At 36.0% G+C, this 15,255-nt stretch overlaps 1 pseudogene; it reads right to left on the reverse strand.

The window, feature by feature from the left end:
• Positions 1-15,255, reverse strand: part of LOC131801056 (uncharacterized) — a 162,895-nt pseudogene that overhangs the window by 109,684 nt on the left and 37,956 nt on the right.

Raw genomic sequence — 15,255 nt, forward strand, 5'->3', positions numbered from 1 at the left:
AGGTCAACTGAAAATGTGCACCTTCGGCTGGCCATCAGAACCCAAGCACCGGTCATGGTGATGATGTGGACCGCCATAACAGCCGATGGTCGCTCTCCGCTCGTATTAGAAAAAAATGCCGAATAATATCGCGAAAATATTCTGGAGGGTGTAATAAGCCTTGGGTACGCAAATATTTTGACATTAAAACAGGACTCAACACCATAGCACGCGCCACCCAAGAATGGTTATTTCCGGCTTACAATGGCGACCAAAATCTCCAGATACCAAACGTTGGTCTATTGTGTCTGGATTTTTTTTTTTTTTTTTTGGAAAGCAAGGTTGACACAAAGGATATCAAAATGTCGATTACCTCAAGTAAGCGCTTCTACGGGAATGGGCCAAAATACCGCAGAGCAACATTCAGGCAGTGTGTGACAGTTTCATTGGCCGTTTAATTCGTGCCAAAAGTGACCAATTCGAACAAATCTAAACTATTTCTAAAATTTGACGCTATTTCCGACATCTTTTACTTTCATTCAATAAAATGAAAAAAAATGTAAAAATTGTGGCGTTTGACTTGTTGCAGTGTTTTTTTCTCACTCTGTATATTACTCATATATCAAAGTTACGCAAGGGTGATTTTACTGAGTTCTAGATTTCCAAATCGATTGACTCGGGTCACCGTTTTGCCTAGTAATCTGCTGATTTATTACTAGAGATGTTGCACTGGCCTGGAACACAACAATGCTTGTTTTCAAGCAACCAACTAAGTTCGAATTTCGCATAACCCTTATACCGATATTCACAATTTCAGTCGTATTTCTACACTTTATTCCAAATTTAGTACCATTTCGTAAATTGTACGAATCTACGTAAGTACTCCATTTTCTAAGTCGTTCATACTTTCAGTGTATTTTATACGAAAATTCATAATTTTATATCTGAAATTATGCGCTTTATACCAAATTAAGTACTTTTCGTACGCTCTTCAATAACCAGCCCTTTATTTCAATCATACATAACTGCAATGACCTTTATACTAAATTTGAAAAGTCTACTCTCGTCAATTTCCCCAAACCCAAAAAGTTCGCGTTTTATGAGAGTTATAATTATTTAAAATGTTGACCTGTTGAGGGAGAGGTACCAGAAGGAGTAGTCCGATATTGTGCAAATTCACAACATATCGTGTCTTGATAGATGTTCTGGAATGTGCCGAGTTTGAAAGTAATTGGATGTTCATTTCGCGTTTTATGTAATTAATGGTTATTCCAAATTTGAACCCACATTTTGTGTTACTGGAAATATTCAACTGAGCGAAATTTGGTGTGAATAACAGGACTCTTAGTTCAAATTTTATAACAGCAATAATCACTCAAAATGTTGACCCCTTTTGGGGGAGGCACCAGTAGGAGTGATCGCTATCTACTATCTTCACATCATATCTTGCTTAAGTAGAGGTATTGGGTATTGTGTAAAATTTGAAAAGAATCGGATGCTCATTTCGCATTTTATGAGCTTTATGGTTATTCAATATTTTGACCCGTTGTGGGGGAGGTACCAGAAGGAATATATCGATACATCCCTTATTCACACTAGATATTTTATTAGGAATAATATTGGGATGTGTGAAATTTAAAGAGTATTGGACGCTTATTTTATAAGAGTTATAATTATACGAAATGTTGACTCTTTGCGGATGAGGTACTTAATGACACACCTGGTTTAGCACAGAAAAAAATATTGTGAGGGAAGCACCAGAAGAAGTAGATCGATGTCGCCCATCTCCGAACTCGGTCTAAGTGTGACAATAATAGTACGATGTACCACGTTTGGGCCAAATCAAATACTCTCGTCGAGAGTTATCGTGCGCACTAGCCAGACAGGCTAGATGGACTCCAAATGTTGCGTGTCGCATTTATTATCCGAGTGACATGAAATTTTGCAAACAATATTTTTTTGGCCAAGGACGAACCCTATTGAAATTGGTGATAATCGGATCAGAGTTAGATATAGCTCCCATATATCTTTACCCGATTTATATAAGTCCAAATGACCTGTATTTTGGTACATCCCACCGAATTCAGTCTAAAAGAATGCAAATCAAATTCGGTTCAGATATAGCTATAGTCCCATATATATGTGTCATCCGATTTTGGGTCTTAAGTCCCTCACATGCGTAATATGCACTCCATCAGATACTGCCCGAAAATACCTCTGTCAAATTTTGTCAAGATCGGTTCAGATTTTGATATAGCTCTCATATCTTCAACCGATTTCAATTGAATTTCAGAATTTCAGTACATCCGACTAATTCAGTCTAGAAGCAAGTACATCAAATTTGGAAAATCGAGAATTGGCTCCCGTATATATGTTTCATCCGCTCCCATATATATCCTTAATTCGATTTCTGGTTTATTTTGCTAATAATGGCTAATATCAGCCTAAATGGAGAGAATTTCCTACACTTTTCCTTACTGGTTTTATTATAAGTTTTTACCAAATATACTCGTTTTAAAACTCCGCAACACTTCTCACTGGATCTGTATGAAACAAAAATTGTGAGTTAAAAATTCTTTATCGATGAAAAATATTTTGAATCGTTTTTTTTTTGCGTAAAGCCACTCCATTTGTCTTCACATTATTTATTTTTTTCCACAAAAACCATTCTGCCCTTTAAAAAGAAATTTCCTCACAATTATTCTCCTTCATCGTCACCTGCCTTGCTAATAATAAAATCACAAATAATACAATACGATCCAATAAACATAACCTGATAATATATATTATAATTGTACGCCTGTCATTCCGTTATTTTTTTCGGCCATATCTCATAATAAACAAATAAATATACACATTCAGATTATCATATTTACACTCCTACACATATACGTACATAAATACAATGCCACCATAGACACACCAAAACACACACACATATGAATATACATAAATAAATAAAATTCACAATTGTCCTTATGACCTTTTTTCAACAAAAGGATATCGATGATGATGTTGATGGTGATGACGATTTTGTTTAAATGTTCAATTCACATCAATTTTTGCTCCATTGAATATTTTACGGCTCTTGTGTCACTTTGCCTATGACATATCTCGTCCGTCCCTCTGTCCGCCGGTTCGATCGTTTGTCCAATGTAGCATTTATGAGGAAATTTCTATGAATTTTTATGTGAGAAAATATTATGCGTTATCGATAGTTTCAATTTTTATACCTTCCACCAAAAAAAGTATGGAAGGTCATCATTCCGTTTGTAACTCATCGAAATAATCATTTTAGACCCAACAAAGTATATATTCTTGATCAGCGTAAAATTCTAAGACGATTTAGCCCTGTCCGCCCGTCTGTCCGTCTGTTGTAATCACGCTACAGCCTAAACGAATTAAGATAGGAAGCTAAAATTTTGCACAGATCTCTCTTTTGTCTGCAGACAGGTCAAGTTCGAAGATGGGCTATATCAGTCCACGAAATCGAATAGCCCCCATATAACGGTACCCCCGATATTCGGTATTTTGATGATGTTAGCCACATTTTTCAATGAAATTGTCTGAAAATCCACACAAGTAGTTCCTTGTGGGTACTTTATACCTCGACAGAGAAATATCTATATAGGTCCACAATATCCTACATCCCCATGTAACGGTACCCCCCGATATTCGGTATTTTGATGATTTTACCACATTTTTCAACGGAATTGTCTGAAAATCCACACAAGGAGTTCCTTGTGGGTACTTTAAATCTCTGTAGAGAATTATCTATATAGGTCCACAATATCGTACATCCCCCATGTAACGGTACCCCCCGATATTCGGTATTTTGATGAGTTTACCCACATTTTTCAACGGAATTGTCGGAAAATCCACAAAAGGAGTTCCTTGTGGATACTTTATACCTCGGCAGAGAATTATCTATATAGGTCCACAATATCGTATAGCCCCCATATAACGGTACCCCCACGGTATTCGGTATTTTGATGATTTTTGACACATTTTTCAATGGAATTGTCTGAATTTCCACAAAAGGAGTCCCTTGTGGGCATTTTACCTCCTCAAAAAGAATTGTCTATATAGGTCCACGATATCGCATATCTCCCATATAACGGTACCCCCGATATTCGGTATTTTGATGAGTTTACCCACATTTTTCAACGGAATTGTCGGAAAATCCACACAAGGAGTTCCTTGTGGGTACTATATACCTCGGCAGAGAATTGTCCATATAGGTCCACGATATCGTATAGCCCCCATGTAACGGTACCCCCCGATATTCGGTATTTTGATGAGTTTACCCACATTTTTCAACGGAATTGTCGGAAAATCCACACAAGGAATTCCTTGTGGGTACTTTGTACCTCGGCAGAGAATTATCTATATAGGTCCACAATATCGTAAAGCACCCATATAACGGTAATCTATATAGGTCCACAATATCGTATAGCCCCCATATAACGGTACCCCCCACACCCCCCGATATTTGGTACTTTGATGATTTTATCCACATTTTTCAAGGGAATTGTCTGAAAATCCACACAAGGAGTTCCAAATGGTGGAGGGTATTCAAAGTTCGGCCCGGCCGAAGTTACTGCTTTTTTACTTGTTGTTTTTCAAGCTGCGTTGGTATGTGTACACTCTTACATCTGTAGTTTTGTTACAATACTCATACATATATGTATGAAACAAATATATTTAAACATTCTCTTCTTAGGCATTTAAAGGTAAAATATATTTTTTTTGAGTTGGGCCTTTGAATAAATTGACCCAGAAAATTAACATTTTGTTGTATTAAATGTTAAATATTTAATTCTCTTCAGAAGAATACGGCCAGTAAAGAAGGACCCAAAGACGGTCGTTGTCTACACAACTTTGCATATTTTGCAGACTTATCTGTAACTAAGAAGCGTTTATATTGCAAATTGGTGTGAAGTAAATCAAATCATGTTTTTCATCATTGAATGCCTACTACATCTTTAAAGTGTTTGAACTTTGGAATGGAATGAAATTTAAACATGAGAAATATTTGAATTTTGAAGGAAGTATTTTATCGCTTATATGTGACCTTACTTATCATGTATTTCAAGATTGCATATTATGATTTTGAAAAGACTACAACATGAAACCGAATGAAACATATATATGGAAGCTATAGCTATATCTGACTCAATTTGGTGCATACTTGGCAATCCCATTACCTGAAAGTTCGCCCTATGATCCAAAATTCAATTTAATTGGTCATACGTGATTGGATGGGTGCATTATTTACTTCAAATTTTGTGGAAATAAATATGAGAGCTATATCCAAATCTGAGAAAATTTTGAATTTTTTTGAGAAAATTTGACCAAGTCATTTCTATGCTGTATCTGATAACTTGTACCGAATATTATTGATATGGAGAGTATACAGGGTGAGATAAAAATACTGCAACAAAGTCAAACGCCATAATTTTTACATTTTTATACCCTCAGCCATATGGCTAGAGAGGGTATATACAATTTGATACGGTCAAAACGTGCCTAGACGAAATAATGGTTTTAGACCCTAAGTCTCTTTGGATCAAATCCGTTTCATAACATTTGGAGTCAATCTAGAGATGTCCGTCCGTCCGTCTGTGTGGCTGGCTGTTGCGCACGATACCTCTCGAAGAGTGTATCCGATTTGGTCCAAACTTGATACATCGTAATATTTTTATCAAACTTAGATCGAGTTCGGAGATGGGCAATATCGGTTCACTCCGTCTGGTACCTCCCCGACAAGAGGTCGAATTTTTCAAAAAATGTATTTTTTGCACAGAAAGAGAAAGGATAATCCGATTTTGCTCCAACTTTGCATATCGTAATATTTGCGTCAGTGCTAGATAAGGTGTTAAAATGGACAATATCGGTTCACTCCATCAAGTACCTCCCCCACAAAGGTTCAAAATTTTGAATAATTACAACTCTCATAAAATGTGATGTAAGAGTTCGATTGTCTCCAAATTTCACACATCCCAATATCTATATTAAGCCAAGGTCTGGTGTTAAGATGGACAATGTCGGTCCACTTCTTCTGGTACCTCCCCCACAAATGATAGAAATTTGCAAAAAAAATATTTTTTCTGCACAGAAAGGGAAGCAATAATCTAATTTTCTCTTATTTGCAAATCATAATATTTGCGTCAGTTCTAGGTCTCGTGCCAAAATGGATAACATTGGTCCACTCCATCAAGTGCCTCTCCCACAAAGGATCAAATTTGCTAACACAAGATCTGTTGTGAAGATGTTATATATATCTGCGAACCCATTCTGGTACATCACCCACAAAGGGGCAACATATTCAATACTTATATCTGTAATAAATTGCGAAAAAACTTTGGTGATTACAACTTGCTATATATAAATATATGTCTCTCATCCAGAATCCTGAGATGAATTTATGATTTCCCATAAATTGGATATAAATAGTAGATTTTATTGTATGAAAGCAAAAAATGTCGGAAATAGCATGAAATTTTAGAAAAAGTTTAGATTTGTCCGGTCACCTTTGGCACGAATATTGACCCATTCCCGTTGAAGCGCTTGCTTCAGGTGATCGACACTTTGGTATTCTTTAGTGCCAACCTTGCTTTCAAAAATAATCCACACACAAAAGTCCAACAGATTGGTATCCGGAGATTTTGGTGGCCATTGTGCGCTGGAAATGATGCGAGAAACCTCATTTTGTAACCTTTCATGGGTGGCGTGTGCGATGGTGCTGAGTCCTGTTGGAAAGTCTAAGGTCTGAGGGCAAAATGTTTGCGTGTCCAAGGTTTTAATACCCCCTCCAGAATATTTTCGAGCGGAGAGCGACCATCGGCTGTTATGGCGGCTCACACCATCACTATGGCCGGCGTTTGAGTTCTGGTGGCCAACCGGAGGTGCACATTTTCAGCTGACCTCTTTGGCAAGCCAACACGATCATTTTGTTTGTTTACAAGCTGCTGGACAACGAATGTTTTCTCATCGGAGAAACCCAAATTCCGCAGTTCATCACTTTCGGCCAAGCGAAGCGACTCCTTGGCTCTTTGGAGTCTATTTTCTTTCTGTAGCGGTGTAAGCTCTTGCCCTTATTGGAATTTCAATGGCTTTACCCCAATCTAATTTTTCAATATTTGTCGAATGGAATTTGCTATATGTTCAGCTCACAAGACAATTTCCGGCCATTGCGACGCGGGTTCCGATCAAGTCGCTTCTTTACTTTTCGAACCATTTCTGCTTATGTTGCTGGTTTCTTCCGTCTACTTCCTTGATGTCGGGTTACGCTACCAGTATCACGGTAAAGAGCGATGGTACGAGACACAAGAGATTTATTCACGTTTAAATGTTGGAGTGCTCTAACGATAGCCACTTGGGGGTTTCCAGCCAAATATAAAGAAATCACACTATCACGCTTGAATTCCATCACGAATAAGTTTTTTTTCTGGAAAATTCTCACCAAAATGCTTTTGCCCATTTATAAACAATATAATGAGCTGTCACTGGAATAATTTTAACAGCTGTCAGACAAATGGCTTAGAAAGGACAGTAGTCTGAAGTTGGTTGTAGTTTTCTCATCTCACCCTGCATATTCAACCGATTTCGAGTAAATTGTGCAGGAAGTGACCAATATTAGTCCAAAAGTCCTGAATTTAGGTACATCCGACCAAATTCGGTCTAGAAGCAAGTACATCGAAGTTGGAGAGAATTTGTGCAAATGAACGTAAGCTCTCATATGTAGGTTTTATCCGATTTGTTGTTTAAGTCCCCCACAGTCGTTATATGCATGCATACGACATCAATGATATTTTATACCAGATACCTCTGCTAAATTCCAGATACCAAATTTCAGTTACCTCTGCCAAATACCAAAATACCTCTGCCAAATTCTATCAAGATCGGTTCAGATTTGTATATAATTCCCATATATATATATTCAACCGATTTCGAGTTAATTGTGCACCAAATGGCCAATATAAGTCCAAATAACCTGAATTTTGGCATATCCGACCGAATTCAGTCTAAAAGCAAGTAAATCAAATTCGGAGAAAATCGGTTCAGATATATCTCTGGCTCCAATATTTATGTTTCATCCGGTTTGGAGGTTTTAAGTTTCTTACAAGCGTAATACGCATTTGACAAAAACGATATTCGGTACCAGATATCTTATAAAGCTCGGAAATGCCTTTGCCAAATTTTATCGATATCGGCTAAGATTTGAATATTTTTAAGTTCCTTACAAGCGTAATACGCATTTGACAAAAACGATATTTGGTACCAGATATCTTATAAAGCTCGGAAATACCTTTGCCAAATTTTATCGATATCGGCAAAGGTTTGAATATAGCTCCCATATATGTCCTTAATCCGTTTTCAGGTTTATTGTGCAAATAATGGCTAATATCATCCCAAATGGAGTGAATTTCACTCAATCAGATACCTGAGATGAATATGGAATTTATGATTTCGACTATAATTTGATATAAATGTTCGATTTTCTTGTTACTTTGCCCATACGAATTTTTTAGATGTAGCACGAGAACGGAATACTTCGCTAGACTATATCTGGTACCTCACACACATTTTAACATTTTCGAAAACTTATCACATATCTCATATAAAGTAAAGGAAGTGGTCGATATAGTCCAAACCTGGCACCTCGCATTATTTTTATCATATTTATTTAGGTCCGATACGAAATGGACAATCTTGGCCCATTCCTTCGGAACCTACTCCATAGAGGGTGAGCTATATGAATAATCATAACAGAATTCAAAACATTTAAATAATCGAACATTAGCTGAGGGTATAAATCTGTCGGCAAAACCGATTGATACTTTTAAACTTGTTGATCAGTTATTTAGGCATGAATTATTGGAGTTTTTAAAATGACCATAACTCCTCAAATATTGATTTGTTTAAAAGTACTTCACTTGGACTTCACATGTTCTCTGAGAAATTCACGTTTACAGCTTACTTGGGATGGAGCAAAAAGGGTTTCTCTTTTCTATATGGCCCGACTTTAATTACATTCAATTCATACCATTTCATACTTCTTGTTTTCAAACCTAGACGCAACAACAACAACAAATCGCTTCCACACATCAATTGCAATTGACGTTGGTTAATGAATGTGCAAACGTTCACTTGTAGTCTTCATGCTTGATCATAAAATTTATATCCCCCCTCCACCACTCCCTCCAAGGGTCATAAAAGTGGGCGAGTGTAAACAGAACTCCAATGTAATAAACGAAAGGCAGCAAAGATCTTCCATGCTCATATCGATTTGTTTCTTGGTAAATATTATTTTTTCTCCCAAAATTTTTCCCAGCTCCAACCGAAGCAATGTTAATTTTATAGTCGGTTAGAAATGCTTTTTGGGGTTTTGATATCTATCAGACCGAAGAACATTATCGACATACTTCTGCTGCTAGTGGTGGGGGTGGTGGTGTTGATATTGGAGCTGGTGCATTTTATCCGTTATCCTTTCATCAACCTACGACTCATCATCTTGTAAAATTCAATTCGAAAAGGTCGAGAATTTCAGGGGGATTGGCATGTTAACGCCTTTGCTCTATACTTTATTTATGACGCCCACACTCACACAGACACGCACTCACTCACTTGTGTGTGCATGAAGAATTGAAGGTTTTATGGCTGGCAAGGAATTTACGATGTGGAAAAGCGAGACGAAGATAGAATTGAGAATGAAGTGTGAATAACCACTCGGCATCAAAATGATTGATTGTACACATTTATATCATCAACTATATAAACTGTACACTAAGGATGTATGTATGTATGTGTAGTACATATATATACTTGTGTACTTGTTGGGACAGCAAGAAATATACAGCGTCATCATTTATTTTGGAGTGAAGTGAAGTAAAGTAAATGAGAATTTTTCCAGGCCTGTGGATGTAATGGCCTTAGTTTTGGTGGAAGGGTGTGCAAATAAACAAGGCCAATGACTGTATGACTAGGGAGTAAAGTTTTAAGAGCAAAAATTTGAGGTCTACATGAATTGGATAAGCCATTACAAAGTCATGTCAACAAACTATATTTTGCATTACTAGTAGGTTGAAAATAACACTGAGATACAGAATTTATTTATTTATTTTTTTTTTTTTCTTTTTCAATACTTACGGGGAATATTCAGCAGATTTTGAAAGTAGAGCTAAAACAAGCTATAAAATATCAGTCGGTTTTGCCTCAGTCAGTTTTCAATTATTTAAATATATTTTGACTTCTGTTATATTTATTCCAATTGTTGACCCTCTATAGAGTAGGTTCCGAAGGGATGGGCCAATATTGTCCATTTCGTATTGGATCTAAATAAATATCATATAAATATTGCCACGTGCCAGGTTTGGACAATATTGGTTACTTATTTCACTTCATATGAGATATGTGATAATTTTTAGAAAAATCGCTGACTTGATTGGCAACTTATGACAGACAAAAGTATTGGAAATTGTGACCCTTTGTGAGTGACCCTTTGTGTTAACAAACATGTTGGTATGTGTGAAATTTGAACGTTTTTTTCGCTTTCTTTGAGCGTTTTGTTTTTCAAAACCTTAATCCCTATTTGGGGAGGTACAAAAAGAAATGGTCCGATCTCTACCATATTCATAATATATATTTAATATTTCGTTTTTTCGCGTTTGATGAACTTCGGGGTATTAAAAATTTTGGCCCTTTGTGGGGGAGGTACCAGAAGGAGTGGAACAATACGGAACAATATTCACAGCAGATCTTGTGTTAGTAAAAATAATGGGATGTATGAAATATAATTAGAATCGGATGTTTATTTAGGATTTAATAATCGTTTTGGTTATTCGAAACTTTTACCCTTTGTGGGGGAGGTACCAGAAGGAATGGTCCGATATCTACCGTCTTTACAACAGATCTGGTGTTGATAGAAATATTGAGATGTGCCAAGTCTGAATGGTATCGGATGGTAATTTCGCGTTTTATGAGCTTCATGAGTATTCCTCTTTGTCGGGAAGGTACCAGAAGGAGTGGACAGATATCATACATCGTCACACCAGATTGTGGGTTAATACAAGTATTGTCATTAGAATACAATCGGACTCTTATATCACATTTTATAAGAGTTTTAATTATTCAAAACCCGTTGTGGGGAGGTACTTGATGGAGTAGACCGATATTGTCCATTTTCTCACCTGAGCTAGCACTGATGAAAATATGAAGATTTAGATCAACATCGGATTATCCTTTCTCTTTCTGTGCAGTAAAACATTTGTTTGCAAAGTTCGACCTTTTGTGAGAGAGATATCAGAATGAGTGGATCTCGATTAAAGCCTGATAAGACGGACAGACGGACGGACATCGCTAGATCAATTCCAAATGTCTTGAAACGGATTTGGTCCAATCATTATTTCGAGGAGCACGTTTTGGTCGTATCAAATCATATATACCCTCTCTAGCCATATGGCTGAAGGTTTTAAAAGAAGACACGTGTATGTAAATAGAGGGGGCAAGTTCTCCCTTTACCACTCTCTTTTGAAGATTATTTTGAATCCTTAAATTTTAGATATTTTGTGTCTTTGGCAATATTTTGGTTAAATTGTTTACCCTCGAGCGGGTCAATAAAAGGGTCCTTTTGGTCCTTTTTTAAAAAATGGTTAAAAACTCCCTCTAAACGGGATCGTAGCAAGTCAAAATATTCCACAAAATTATTTGTCATAGAATTGTAGCATACAGAAGACGCCAAGAGTATAAATCTTATCTACAAGCCAGAAATTCATAATTATTAAAAATACATTTTTGCCAGCCTTTTTGTGATTTTGTGCAAAAATCCCCAACAAAGCATCATTTTTGAAGCATGATGTCAAAGACAAAAATATTCTTTATAAAATTTTGCTATAAGTCACCAATGAAATGAAATCTTTATTTCCAGTGAATATTTTTGCATCAGTGTACCCAAAAAAAAAAAAAAAAAAAAACGCAAATATTTCCATTTTTTGCTAAATCTCAAAGTGAGAATTACTCTAGATCGAATTTCAGTTGAGTCTCTGAACAAAAGAAATTTGTATACTAAATATGTAGCATAAAAAATTACATCAATTTTGTTAATAAAAAAAATAATTTATTTTTGAAAAATTTAGCACTTATCTCCAATTTGCTTCAAATTTTCTTATAATTTCACTGCAAAATCGTGAGGGTGATAAAAAATGTCAAGTGGACTTGATAGAACTCGTTTTTAAATGAAATCCTCAAAGGATTTCTAGGTTCTTTGTCCAAATGTTGTTAAGGCTCTCTTATAGTTTTGACCACATATACATTTTGACATACATACATTTCGCAATGTAATCAAACGCAGATACCATCAATAATCTTTGTACCAAAATTCAGAACTTTGTCTCTATTCACATTTTCAAAACCATCTCCATTCCAGATACCAACAGAGACCTCAATATAACACTTGAGGATTGAGAATCCCCTCACCCAATAACAAAATTTAGTACCATTTAGAACTTTTCGTACAAATATTGGACGCAATTCGAAGTCACCCCCAATCTCCAACACAAATACCATTAGTATTCCTATGCCTTCACCCAATACAAAATTTTGTAACATTTAGTAATTTTCGTACACTTAAAGTACAAAATTCCAAATTTCAGATTTCAATCACTATCTGTTCACCCAAAGCCAGATTGTACCAAACGTAGTAGTATGTAGTACTTTTCGTGCACTTGTAGTACACATTTTTACCACATTTTTAGGAACCTACGACTAACGACCAATACAAAATTTCAAAACTCCAACTTCATCCGTTCACACTAAACCAATCTGTTCCAAATTGTACTGTACCATTAAGTAGAGGGTACCTCACATTTTCAAAACCACCCTCAATTATAAAACTTACATCCCTACCTTAATTCTAATAAAAAAGTCAAGTTTTAAGCTTTATACGCTCACATAATACTAAATGGTACCATTTTAGAAGTTTAGTAACATTTCGAAAACATATCCTAAACTTAAATTTCGAAATTAAAATAACCCTTTGTTACACATATCCATCAATGACTCTCATTCCAACTTTTCAGAATTCCATCTCTATCGGTTCACCTAAATCCAAATTGTACTAAATTGAGTATATTTTTGTACAATTTCCAAAACTTCCATTCGTATCTCAATCCAATCCCAATTGTACCAAATTTGGTATCATTTAGTACACTTAAGTTTAAAGTTCCAAAACTACCTACATCTAAAGTCCAATAGAAATCTTATTTCCTAATTTTCAGGATACCACCTCTATTGATTCACCTAAATCCAAATTGTTCCAAATTTAATACCGTTCCGTACATTTGAGTACGAATTTTCATAATTACATACATCAAATTGTCCAATAGAAGTCTTAATTTCCAATTTTAGAGTTCGAATTCTACCGGTGTATCCGAAATTTAAATTGTACCAAATTTAGTACCATTTAGTACATATAAGTACATAATTTTCCAAAACTACCTACATACCTTAGTATTTCAATATAATAGTAATCTTATATGCGATAGCAATTTTATTTCTAAATTTTGGAATTCCAAATCCATAAGTTTTCTCAAAAATTTAAATTGTACCCAATTTATTACCATTTAGTACAACATAAGTACGAATTTTCCAAACTATGTACATTCCTCAGTCCTAGAATGAAATAGTAATTTTATTTGCAAATTTCGGTATTCCAGATCTATCGGTTAATCAAAATAGTACCAAATTTAGTATTATTTAGCACTATTCTTGCACATAAGTACACATTTCGAAAACTATTTCCTAACATCGACTCTACTCCTCAACCTTGATTCAAATTTTAACATTTCAAATTATTTTTTGCTCTAATCATGTGAATGATGATACGAAATGGTACAAAATGTAGTACATTTTAGTACTTTTCGCACACTTGTAGTGCGAATTTCCAAAAACTCTTTGGTACATCTATCATACAGTTAATCCATCAGCAATCCTCATTCCAAATTTAAACTCTATTTCTAGCTCTACTGTTTCCTGAAATACAAAGCGTACCATATTTAGTACCTTTTAATACTTTCCGTGCCTTTGTTGTACGGATTTCTAAAAACCCAGCCTTATCCGATCCCTTTGGATTTCATTTCTAGATTTAAGATTCTAAAACCCCCCTTGACCCCGTCTCAACTTTATTCACCTACCTACCCCCTCTCTCTCTCTCTCTCTCTGTCTTTTCCCTTTAATCTGACGATCAGGATTTACTTAAAGGCCTTCTTGGACTTCTTAGCAAATATATTTGCCTTTATTCTTTGGCAACTAATGAAATGGTGTCAGTGAGGATAAGTGTTGTGTATATGTGTGTATGTAATTGAAGTATATGTAGAACTGGCACTTCGAGAGTGTGCAGATCTTCTGCTGCTGTTGTGATACTTATCAATTAAAGTCAAATAGACTAACAACACTAAAGGCGGATGTGATGAAACTTGACACTCATAAGGACACTCGTCACGTTCGTTGGCGTATTGGATTAAAAGTTTCCAATCGTTTGGCTCCTCAAACTCCAGCGAATAACGGGAGTCGCTGCTGTATGTGTGGCGGCCGAATGTAATAAGTGCCAGTTCGTCGCCTTTTCGCCGCATCCATGATACCTACGAAAGAGAACGCAAGAATAGAAAAAGAAAATAAATCAGTGATGGAAGATGAGAGCATAGCGAACGAACAAAAACCAAAAAACACATTACGAAAATTGAGATAAAATTTAAAAGAAAATGATGAAATTAACTAGGCGGGCAAATACTTTTGAAAATTACTTAACATTACAAACACATATCTCCCACTCCTCAATGGGGGAGAGACGTGCTAGTTGCGGTCCTTAAGATGAAGCAGATACGAAGAAGCGAAAAATTTTGCGGTTCACTTAGATTTATCATAACCATGAGCGGTGGAGATTAGTGGATTCGTTCAAAATGTTTACACACAACTTTGAGCGTATTAAGATATACAAATATCCTGGCGCTCATCCTAAGACCCCCACACACACACACAGAAACTATATATATTGACACACATGATATGCCCTCAAAATGGAAAATGTGCGTGCCATGTTGGCGAAATAAGAATGTCTGTGTGTGAGTGTGTGTGTGCGTGCGTGCGTGTGAAAGGAATGTTGATTCCTCTCCGTCTTTGGTGTAAGTTTTTCACACCACCTCCCCTACCCCCTGCCGCCAAACACACAAAAGTTCTGTGCCTGTGCCTGCTCTACTCCACTCGAATTTCCAAGGACCA

Source organism: Musca domestica, unplaced genomic scaffold (genome assembly GCF_030504385.1).
Source record: "Musca domestica strain aabys unplaced genomic scaffold, Musca_domestica.polishedcontigs.V.1.1 14, whole genome shotgun sequence".
Taxonomy (NCBI): Eukaryota; Metazoa; Arthropoda; class Insecta; order Diptera; family Muscidae; genus Musca; species Musca domestica.